Source organism: Gymnodraco acuticeps, unplaced genomic scaffold (assembly GCF_902827175.1).
Source record: "Gymnodraco acuticeps unplaced genomic scaffold, fGymAcu1.1, whole genome shotgun sequence".
Classification (NCBI taxonomy): domain Eukaryota; kingdom Metazoa; phylum Chordata; class Actinopteri; order Perciformes; family Bathydraconidae; genus Gymnodraco; species Gymnodraco acuticeps.
The window spans coordinates 368,317-380,871 of NW_022991436.1; positions in this window are offsets into that span (position 1 = coordinate 368,317).

Below are 12,555 nucleotides of genomic sequence, written 5' to 3' on the forward strand. Positions count from 1 at the left end.
CATTTTTACTGTGCGAGTGTGTGTGTATGTACAGTATAGGTGATTGTCTGTGGACACATCCGAAGCTTTAACACTGCATAACGCAACAAAACGTCCTCGCCCACATAAGTGTGTTTGTGAGAGTGAGATAATAGGGAAAACCTTTTTCATATTACCTACAGTTGTACATCAGGGTTAATTACCTTCGTCATGAAGTAGGCATCAGTCATTCCATGGCTGTCATCAACTCACAAACACACACACTTGCACACACACACTCCCCTAGGAGATGTGTGAGCTAATTCCTGGGAAGTAAAAGCCTGTGATTATGTGTTGCTGGGAAGATTACAGTGAACGATTACTGATGTAAAATGTAAACAGTGGGGAATGAACAGCTAAATTGAGTAGCAGCAGGAGATCGACATTATCGCAGATGAGCTTCTGATAAATCCTTTTGGGCTGCGGAGCTGCGTTTTTACCACATTTAAGCAGACAGTTTGGATGTTTGAACACTTTTAAATTAAAAGTGAAATATTTACTTATTTTAATTGGGGAATTTCCTTTTCTTTTTAGTATTTTTCATTTCATTTCAAACCTTTATTTACCCAGGTGTATCCCATTGAGATCATTGATCTCTTTTTCAAGGGAGACCTGCTCAAGTAGGTTCCACATGAAACATAAAAACATAAACAGAACAACAAAAAGGACATTTTACAGCATCATTACAGGGATTACAATAACTATAAACATGAGCAGTATTTTAAAAGAATAGATTGAGATTTGAGATCATTTGTAGTTTTAATCTTCTCATACATACTGTAAACATGAATAGCTCACTCAGCAGATCTCCACCCTTGTTGTCTCCCTCTCCTTTGTCGAAACAAATACATGTTGATTCACAGTTAATTGTCCCTTACAGTCAAGATTGCGGCACATTTGGAGATTTATTCAACTGGCATCATGTCTAACTTTAGTGGATCTTAACATATGGGGTATTGAATTAATCTGCAGATGCTCCGGTTCAAAAAAGTATTTTCAATGTTTTTGATCCACTTCAAAAGCCGAATTGTGACTTGATTTCAGCCGATTGCAAAACAAAATGTGCTTATTAAGCAGTGATTGATCACACACAGCCAGTTAAGAGGAGAGAGGAATCAGCAGTCAGTTTAGGTGTTATGCAGTCGGTTAAATTATATATTTTTTAACTCCGACGCACCACAAACAACTCAGGACCTCGATCTTACAGAAAAGATATGAGGCTAATGGGTCAATCTTTTCAATATCAGCTGCAAATAGACAGACAAAAACATGCACACAAACGCGGTGAAGATGATACGTGGATTACAATGAATGTGGAATTAGTCCTATAAGTATGAGAAGTAACCCAAGCATTACTGAAATTGTTAGGTGTTTAAGAATAATAAAAGTTATTTGTTCTGAGCCCAGATATATATAAGATTGAAAATTGACACATAGACAAACGGACAGATGGAAGGATACATGAGTGGCAGGGTCTTTACTACAGTATCTCAGGGGATTCATTTGTTTCATTGGCTTGTTTGGCCATAATGGGCTTTATATGATGACTCCTCACCCCTGTCAGATTCCACCATGATCCACACACACACACACACACACACACACACACACACACACACACACACACACACACACACACACACACACACACACACACACACACACACACACACACACACACACACACACACACACACACACACACACACACACACACACACACACACACACACACACAGAGCTCCGATCAATGGTCATACATTTGATCCCTGACTAGTCTGACACGTGCACCCATGAGGCCTTTGGTCACTCTGTTTCTCTTGACCACTCCTTATGCAACACACACACACACACACACACACACACACACACACACACACACACACACACACACACACACACACACACACACACACACACACACACACACACACACACACACACACACACACACACACACTCTCAGACACACACACAAGCACTTTTTCCTTTCTCTCACTTCCTTCCTTCCTTCCCCTGACACACTTGTCAAGGACCTCGTTGACCCCTGACCCCGCCCCACTTGGCACCGTTATTGATTTTTTCCTCCGACCTTCTCAATCTGGGATGAAGAAGGGGGAGAACGGGAGAATTAGTCGCCATAGTCAGGTATAACGGAGCGGACGCTGAGGATGAAGCGATCAATGCTCGCTGATGACTGAGCTTGCAGCAGCAGAAACAACAGTCAGCCATGAAGAAAATCAAAGGGCTTGGGGCGAGCTGTGGGAGAAACACTGATGGGGGAGATGTAGGGAAACTGGAGGGAGACGTTTGTTGTCTTTTTACAGAGTATTATTACTTTGGTATCTTACTAGAAACAAAAAGTAATACTGAAGTTTGAACATAGCATGCAAAATGCTTTATACCTTTATAAAGACATAGCTACAGCTTCTGTCAAACATAAACTACTGTATGCGTCGGGTAAGAAGAACAGGCCAAAGTTGACAATGATTCATTTGATATTCTACAAAGTTGAACTTTTCTAAACTACTGGTGTGTTTTATAAAGAATGTATTGTTTCCTTACTTTTCGTAATTTCCTTCCTTGTTTGTCTTCCTCTATTACTTTTTGCCTCCTGAATCAATCATGATCATTGCATTAGAAGAAGAAGAAGCTTAACTGAGACGAAATTGACATTTAGGGTGTGTTAAAAAGCCAACATCAGTTTACATCTTCATTTTAAATTTGATACCCAGTAATCATACTCTAGTAATGTGTACCAAAACAACCAGTCCGAGACCACATGCTAGAGATGGCCTCGGTCCGTTTCCAAGCAAAACCCTAGTGCGGTTTTATTGCAGTAAAAATGTAATCCGACTCTATTGCAGCAAGTGAACCAAAGCAGGGATTATGGGCTGCCTGCGTGGGCTTTTGTTATGTTGGATACAGGTAAACAAATGAGAGAGGACTGACTTTGTCTCATGCAGAAGTCGAATTGTTTGCTTTGTAACTGGGCATCTGTTTGGTTGGTACACCAAAGTAGTGTTCTGCTCCATGTTGCTCTGCATGTGTTTTCCGGTTGAATCAGGAATATATTGCACTTATTGATTCTGTGGTTTATATTTAAAACAACTACATCCTCACTTAACTTTACTCAAGTGTCAGACAGATATGCATAGAGACTTTTCACACACGCCAAGATAAAAGACGGTAGCTCACCTGTTTCTCTCAGGATCTACTCGATTCCACACTTTTTACCAAAACACAATCGCAATAGCTTTTCCTAGTATATTCACAATTGTTTTACACCTTTTAAGCTTTTCTCAGATTTCACATTTTAGAAAAGCACAAACCAACCAGTCAAACTCATTAAATCTCAAGATTCAAAGGTTTTAATGTCATATAAGCTACATTGTAGAAATGGCAATGCAAATCTTATGACCCGAGCGCCTCCAATAGTGTAACATAGTATAATAAAATAGTAGAATAAAAAAGAATAGTGCAAGAAATCTGTAAATACTTCATCTGTGACTGAAACTGTGTTTAAAGAAGTTGTGAAAGTTTTGAATTTTAAACTTTTTTCAACGACTATGACCTCCGGCGGCTTTTGCATAAATATCATCCGATGTGACTAAATCCTATTAGCATCATACTCTTATTTCCTAAATTAAAATTTGAAGCCAATCCACAGCAAACAAGCACTTCATCCCATGTCTATCCGTCTTTCTTTTTCTCTATTTTGTTCACGTTCGAAAATATTAAGCAGAGTATTTTAACCTGTTAAGCCCTGAGCCTGTTTTTCAGGTCTCAGGCTCGAAAATGACATTCCCAGAACAAATGACCATATCTTCACAGTTTCTAAAAGGGTTAAATTAATAATCTTTTTTCTCAAGTAATGATAAACCTGTGAGTTGGATGTAGAATAGTCAGAATAAATATAGATGTTTTTTATTTTAAAGAAAATTCAGATTGAACATGGTAAAAAACTGTAAATTATAGTGTCCGTCCAAAATATATTTTGTACTTATAGTGAAAACTAACCTTGGATGATGGGTTAGTAGACTAAAAGCTTTAGGAATCCAAAGTACAACATATAATAAGTACCCTGTATCAAGATTGATGCAAAACAAGTGATATTTTACCTTTTTAGACAGATTTAGCAAAGAAAACCTCTTCTGGGGCCATTTGGGTGGATTTTCCTTATCTCTGGCCCCCCTTCTTCGATTTTGACATGTGACATCTCTTTCTGACCGTTAGAGCCAATAGAATCGAAGGGAAATCGTCCCGCACACACTCAGGTTAAAAAAAGATGGCGTCTTCGGGCAGAGGGTTTTGCTCCAGAGTGAAGCTGTCTCTAGGTCTGACATCTCAAAACCGAAAAGCAGATTTATTGCTCATGGATTATCAGAAATCATTCAAAGTGACACAGACACATTGGATTAACCTATGGATTAACTTCAGCATCGTTATGATCGTTTTAATGCCATTGAAGACCACTTTTGACCAGACTACCACCACACAGGTGAGCCATTTTGCCGTTTTTGGCTAACTAGCTCCATATGTTTTGATGTGTGTTCTTGTTATTATCTCCGAGAGTTCGTATGATTGAGTGATAATGAGGATAACCATCAATTCTGTGTCCCCTCACCATGTGAAACGATAGGTTGAGATGTGCAGCAAAGATAAATAATAAGGTTTTGTGAGTGAATTTCGGTGCAGTCATCTCTTAGCATTTTTCGCTCGTTGCTAATTCAGAGGCTCAGTGTTAGCATTGTGGTTTTTTTAAAGATTTTTTTTAAATGATCAGTTAGATGAGTTTCTTTCCATTACATGGATATAAAACATTCATAGTTTATTAAATGAACATGCCCTCAGACACTGTTTCCTGCAAGATATTGCAGGAGGCCCCCGGAACCGGGGTCTTTCGGGCTTAACAAGTCAGATTCCAAGCAAGATGACGCATTTATCTTTGCTTGTTTTTGCAATACACACACAGAAACATTACATTGATGTTGGTTTGATACCTCTTTTAGTGGTAAGCAAAAGCATTTTATGCAACCGTGGGGTCTTTTAAACGCAGCTTGCAATAATCCATTCTCGCTCCTCCACTCAACCACCACCTCCTCCTCATGGATCAGGTTAGAGATTTCCCAGCAGTGTTTGGAGGTGACACACTTAGACATAATCTTTTTTTTTTTTTTCTTATTTAATTTCCCACCATCCTCTCAGCTGATTCTCCCCCTGTCACTTTAGACGCAGCTGAGAGACTGATTTGGCTTCCATAATCTCTTCTTGCTTTCCCCCCTCCTCTACTTGAAGAAACCTCGAAATATCATAAGGAGATTATTTCATTCGTAATTGATTGAGTGGCTCCTCACCACAGACCAAGATACTTCAAAGTGTCTGAATTAAGACTTGGGGTGGGTTGAGGCAGGCGACGTTGCTCCATGAGGCTACTGCCGGGGTCGAGCAGCTGAGCCTCTTTGGCTGGCAAATAAGAGTTGAGTCTGATCCTGTGATGGAAGCTAATTGGCTAAAGCAAAGACGTATCGGTCAGGGGAACATTTAGACGAGGCTCCTCAGCTGCTGCAGACTGGTTTGCAGCTACAACTTGTTGCACTAAGGCAGATACTTGTGAAGAAGAAGTTTGTAAACTTCCGACACCTTTAGCCTTTTTTCCAAGTCTAGTTTGGATGCAGTTTTCAGTCACATAGAAAATCCAATTTAGATCTCATACATATATAGATGAAGCTGGAGCCAGGAGACGCCATAGTTTAGCTTAAACTCAAATCAGGGGAAACAGTTAGCCTTTTTTAAGGTAACAATCCACTTAGCGCCACTCATTACGAAGCTCACTATGATACATCTTTATTTATGTAATAAAAATAGTGATTGTACTGAAGATTATCTGCATGTTTGGACTTTCTGGATTCTCCTATTTCCCCCCTTTTTCTGTAAACATATGCTGTGTTACATTTTGTTTTACCTTTACAAAGAGCGGATCTAGCTTTTCCAGTCTTTATTTGCTAAGGAATGAAAAAATGTCTCCTGGCTGTTTTACGAATCCGTCAAAAAGCAGATGGATCCAGATTTTGTGTATGTTATTAACCAGAGGAATGCTCGATCCTTCAGATTTCTAGCCTCCTGAACACTCAGCATTTGAACTGCTCATACCTTCCGGCAACCTTCAAGTACTTTCCTTGGCTGTGGATAGGCCGTTGACCCCCCGTTGTCTGCAGAGACAATCCAAGTATCAGGTTAAGCATTATCCCACCGCTCCCTATCAGGGGGATGCACAGATCCCTACTATCACTCGTGAGTCTGGAGCAAAGTCTTTGGGGCCTGAAAGAGAGAGGATGAGAAGGACAGCTTCTCCAGGTTCCATTTCATATCTTTCCACCCCAAATTACCTATCTCCGTCTAATGTTCCCTCTAACTCTCCTCTCTTTTCCTCCTTTCTGTTCTCCTCATCCTTTTGTCCCTCCATCACCCCATTCCTCACTATCAGTCCTGACCCAATACTGATCTTAATCCTCTTACCTCACGGCTCCATTACCCACTTCAGCCATTTTTGCATATACACCAAAGAAAGAGGGGCTCCTCTCCCCTTTCTAAAACCCCCAAGCTCAGTCCTCCTATTCCCCCCAAATATAGATCCCCCAAACCTCTGCCATATATACCATCTCTTATTGTATATTTCATTTTTAATCAAATGCGGATGTTTCTAAATCTGAGGGGGCACATTTTATTCGGGGCAATGAGACTTTAGATGGAGGGGGTAAATTATTCATGCTACTTTTCTTCTTCCTCACCCTCATCCAAATTGAAAATGGCGTTAATCAGTTCCCAGGCGGGTGTGGCCGAGCTGTGGGATTATCTCCTGTTTTGTGTTGTTTTTAATCCCTAAATGCCACTTCTGGTCCCATTGCTGCTGATAGGGAAATGCAAATGTATCCCCACACTGCTCATTTGCTATATAGTAATTGACCACGTCATTGTTGGTAACATAAGGGAACAAGAAGTCATCCTTCAGGCAGTTTCTTTATTTATCTGACACATGCTTTTTCAGGCTCCCTAATTCATCATGTCAGCTATCTCCCATTCAACATGGCTGTTTATGATCTTGTCTCTTTCTCCCCTTTATTTCCTTTCTAATTTACGGTCTCTCTCTCTTTCTCAAGGGAGAGATTAACCCCTAATCCCTTTATGTCCCATGGTTAATTGATATGATTTAACTATTACAAGGCCCTGGGTGGTTCCACGCAACCAGAGTGCACTCCCTCAGCTGAGAACCACGTTGAACCCCCTTCTACCCTCCTTTCCGCTTTTTTCTTTGCTGCCTTAACTCCATCTATCTCTTTCATCTTCCATCTTGTTGTACCTCCCCTTTCTCTCCACCATCTCCCCACTTCTGCTCTCCCCTGACATCCGTCTCTTGCTCCCAAGGGTCACCATTCAAAAGCAGTTAGCAGAGAACATTGCACCTCGATACCAAAAGTTCATTTCGAAGGCTTTATAAAGCCCGTAGTGCCTTGAGATTATATGTATTGTAATACGTATATAATGAGAATAACAGTTTGTAAAATAAAAGGGACCCAAAAATGGTTTCCCCTGCTATCCTTTTAAAACGGTTTTGTTCACCTGTGTGAATACATTTTTTTACAAAACCACTAAATGTACAAATCACTAAAACACAAAAAAAAATCTGGCCAATATTAGACCTCACTTTAAACGTATTATTCAGTGTGAGAAATATTTGTGTGTGAAAATCTAATATCTTAAATTGTTTGTTTTTTTCCTTTTTTTCTATTGCTTTACCAAAAACCTCCCAGTCTGTTCTTTAAAAGAAAAAACTACATTTAAATATTTGCCATACTAACAAGAACCTCTAATGGCTCAAGGCCATGAAGGTAAAACTGCTGTGTGTGTCTCATAGAGGATTTGAACTAAACCACAGAGGAAAATACCAGGATTTCCAGGCATTTCCCACAACAAATCCAGCGATTAGTCTGCATCTCTGCTACTCATAATCTCTAAATCGTTTGTGTTGCAGCAACATGATGCAAATCCCATAGGAAGAGACTCTAATAGGTTTTGCCTGTTCTGTGTATATAAACTTCGCTTATTAGATTTCTTGCTAAAAGTAATAATTAATATGACTCTTATCGCTTTACAGGAAATGGTTATATTAGCTTAGCATAATGGCTAAAACAGAGGGGAACTGCTAGCCTTTCTTAGTCAAAACTAACCCATAACAGCCTCTGTTTAAATGAATAATAAGCAGCTGCTGGCTCTAGATTTATACATGAGAGTTTGTGTCAATCTTTTTATCTAAAAAGCAGATGTCAATCTTTTGCTTCAACACTGCCTGTTTAAGGTAAAACCATTGTGGCTGTTTAAAGGTTCAATATATATTATAGACCCACTCATATGTGGTTGGCTCTGTAATCGGTTTGGGTAGATGTAGTTTAGTGAGTTTGTGCTGAAGAGCTTTTATGTGACAATCTTGCATTCCTCATATACATCCCTCTGCCCCTAAACCTGTGCAGAGTGTGTTGACTCTATTATCAGTCCGGTGCTGAAATGTTACACCCCAACTGCAAATACGTAACATGAACTTCCTTTCACCACATCCCTTTCTTCTTCTCTTTAATCTCTTTACTGTTTTACCTCCCTCTCCTTCCTCTCTCACTATACACATGATCATTTTCTGGCGGTCCTATAGACTCACACATGTCCAACAGCACCACACACACACACACACACACACACACACACACACACACACACACACACACACACACACACACACACACACACACACACACACACACACACACACACACACACACACACACACACACACACACACACACACACACACACATCGCCACCTACCTGCATTGAAACCTGAGAGTGTGTCGGTGAAATCACTGTAATTTTTCTCGTGCTGATGGAACATTCTGCCCAGGTCCGAAAACATAATAAATAGACGGCCGCGCTGTCTGCTCTCAGGCTTTAGCATGTATTCGTAATGTGATCATTCTCAAACCCACAACGCTTAGATCACAACATCCATCGCCACAGCTTTAAAGAAGAGGAAAGACCCAATAAAGACTGATTTAAGAAAAAACATCTCTGAAAACCTACCTACTTTTAGTGGTTTGCCAGGGGGCCTATTAAAATGTATTTATGTATAGAAATGGTACTTGTGTATGAGCTCTATGTAATCACAAAGAAAGTAAGTAATGGCAAGACCGTGTGTGTGTGTGTGTGTGTGTGTGGTGGTGTGTGTGTGTGTGTGTGTGTGTGTGTGTGTGTGTGTGTGTGTGTGTGTGTGTGTGTGTGTGTTGTGTGTGTGTGTGTGTGTGTGTGTGTGTGTGTGTGTGTGTGTGTGTGTGTGTGTGTGTGTGTCAGCGGAGGAATCGGCTCTATGCTCCTCTGCGAGCTCAGTGTAGGTGTTGAAGGAACATGTCATCAGAGGGATAGAGCTCTTTGGGGTTTGGAGTGTCAATTGGGGAGACCTATGAGGGTATTAGTGTGTGTGTCCATGTGTGTATTCAGGTTTATGTGAGTGCGTTGCCCTACCGTTTACCTCTTGGCTCACCCAAATGTCTGCGTCCCCTCGTCTTTCTTCTCCTCCCACCCATCCTCCTGCCTTGCTCCTAGTAGGGCATACCTAAGTCACTGAGGTATTCTCACAGCAGTGTGTCAGTGTTAATATTTACTCTGATCTCATGGCTGGAAGCTGGAGCTCCACCTTTGTCGGCCAGCGTACACCTCTGATAACTAGACGGCCCTGTTTACAATGCCGACTGCCAAAACTGGATGTATGAAAATAGAACTGGCTAAAATAAAACTCCTCTGTGTGTCAGAAATACATATTACATAGATCATTATTGCTTTGTTTGGCCAAAGATAATTTTACATTACATTCAAATGATGTCATTTTTTTTTATCTCAGAGGACACAAAAACGTTCGACCCACCAAAAAGAGTAAAAAGGAATGCCAGTCAAATTTCTTCTTAATTCAAGCAGTTGTCTGACATAAGGAATAAAGGAGTGTACATTGTTAACGGTAAAACAAATCAACTAAAAGTCAACGTGAAGTATAAATGTTAATATTTGATCGAAATGATACACATTATAATATTGTGAAACAAGATTTTTAAGGTAGGTAAACAATCTCTAAAAGGGATCTTTTCTGCACAAAGATTATTCGGGGAAACATTAAAAATGACGCTCAAAATGTTAGAGCCTTCACTTCTGAGACTTCATTTTTTGTTTTTTTTAAAATAGCCTTTATGCTGGAAAACTTCAAGCTCTTGAGTTGTAAATCTCAATTGGGAGAATTCTAGCCTCTGAGTTTGGAGCACAGCATCAAACACAGCTTCTGACCGTACACATGTTTAACCAATATCATCCGTGGTGGCTTCATTTAACGAAAGTGTTCTAATGCAGGGTTATTGTCTATGCACTGAAAAAACTGAAATGTTGTCTTTAAATAAATGTATTATGTCAACAACCGAACTGTATTAGGTTAGTTGAAAGCAATAATATTAACTTAAAATAGATTCAACTTAATATTACTGCTTTCAACTAACCTAGATCTAAACCACTACGGGCCCATCTCCAACCTACCCTTAATTTCCAAGACCCTTGAGAGGGTGGTTGCTGCACAGCTTCAGTCCCATCTTGACATAAACAACCTCCATGAACCCTTTCCATCTGGTTTCCGCCAAAAACACAGTACTGAAACAGCCCTGGTTAAAATCACCAACGACCTCCTCCGTGCAGCTGACTCCGGACTTCTCACCATCCTCATCCTCCTTGACCTCAGCGCTGCATTCGATACCATTTCTCACCCACTACTTCTGGACCGCCTGGCTGGCATTGGGATCACTGGTGTTGCACTCTCCTGGTTCACATCCATGGCCGGCCCTGACCAATTTGCTGCCCATGGCGAGATTTTTGCTGGCGCCCCCCCCCCCCCCCCCAAAATGCAGACACTTACTATGACTCGCGCATGCATGCACGTGCACGGTTGTGGCATAACCACCAAAACAGAAAGATATGGACACCAGATGTGTGCAAAATGTATGTATGTACTAACCCTATCCTATCCATTTGGACATGATTTAAGTGGGTGGTGGACCTAACACCCTCTAGGGGGGTCTGGGGGTATGCTCCCCCAGGAAGATGATTTGTTTTTATTATTGAAGTTAAAAGCATCAATCTGGTGCACTTTGAGAGCAAAATTGAGAGTTCGATGGATACATCTCTCAACACCCATATGAAACAGAACTGTAAGCAGATTTTCTTTTTCTTTGTGGATATGCCCTGTAAGGTCCTTGGGTGCTATGAAAGGTGCCCACCAAATAAAATGTATTATTATTATTATTATTATTATTATTATAGTACAGTTATGTGAAATGTGTTGACATAAAACATTTAATTAAAGTCAACGTTTCTTCAGTTTGTCCTTTTCATAGCATTTTGACTACCCAAGCACAGGTGTAACTAATGACGATGGATGGCTCTTTTTTATTTAAAGCCGCAGTAAGCTGTGCTGTAAAACAGTGTGTTGGATTCCAGGACCTTGGAACTGGAACACCTGGTTGGGATGCATCCCTAATTAATGTTATTAATTACACCTGTGCTTTCCTTGCTATCACATGTAAGTATTTCTAATCAATGTAATAACTACTCGTCATATTTGCCACTTTGGAAAAAGCCCCCTGCGTCACAAACTTTTTGCCTTTGCTGCTGAAGGTTTGTGTGGTTAACGTTGTAAAATGGTCACCCGTCTTCTTTATAGCCTTTTGAGATTGACATTTGGACACAGAATGCCTATTAAAAACACTTTGTTGGAATCTTCTGAAAACAAACATCTCTGCTTACGGGTGTGATTTGGTAACCTTAAACTCACAGATGAATGTGCACAGCTCATGCAAGCTCTGATTGGTTGGTCCAACTGATGTAGGTAGATAGGTTCAAAATAGTGTAAATGTCACCTAAGTTCTACAGAATAGAGGTAAGAAACAAAATGTGCAGGACGAAGAAATAACCTTCAGTCTCATGATTCACATTTCAATTAAACACAACCTGACCTTGTCACAGCATTGCAACAATGGTCTTTGATTGGCCCCTTATATTGAGAACAAAGTACTCTTCCATATGCAAATGTCTGCAAAATTGCAACTTCAGAAATAAGCCTTGTAATTTCATGGTGACAGACTACAGCACAGACCTTTTTTACTGACCCTATAAGATTTTTAAAAAAAAGCTTATATTGTATAAGAAATGTACACCATCTCTTTAATCTAGCCATTCCTTCATGTTCCAGTGTGCTTCTTGGTGTGGTAGTATGTGTGATGTTAGGGTGTTTATCTTTTCAAAGCGGCGTCTCCATGGAGCTGAGTTGTCTCAGTCAAACCTCTGGGTCACAGGGTCGTGAACCCTGGGTACATTTCAAGCTGCTGCCTCCCAGCAGGAGAGAGAGGCCCAGTCAGCAGATCAGCCACAGATCAACTCTAATGCTGCACTGAACATAAGGGC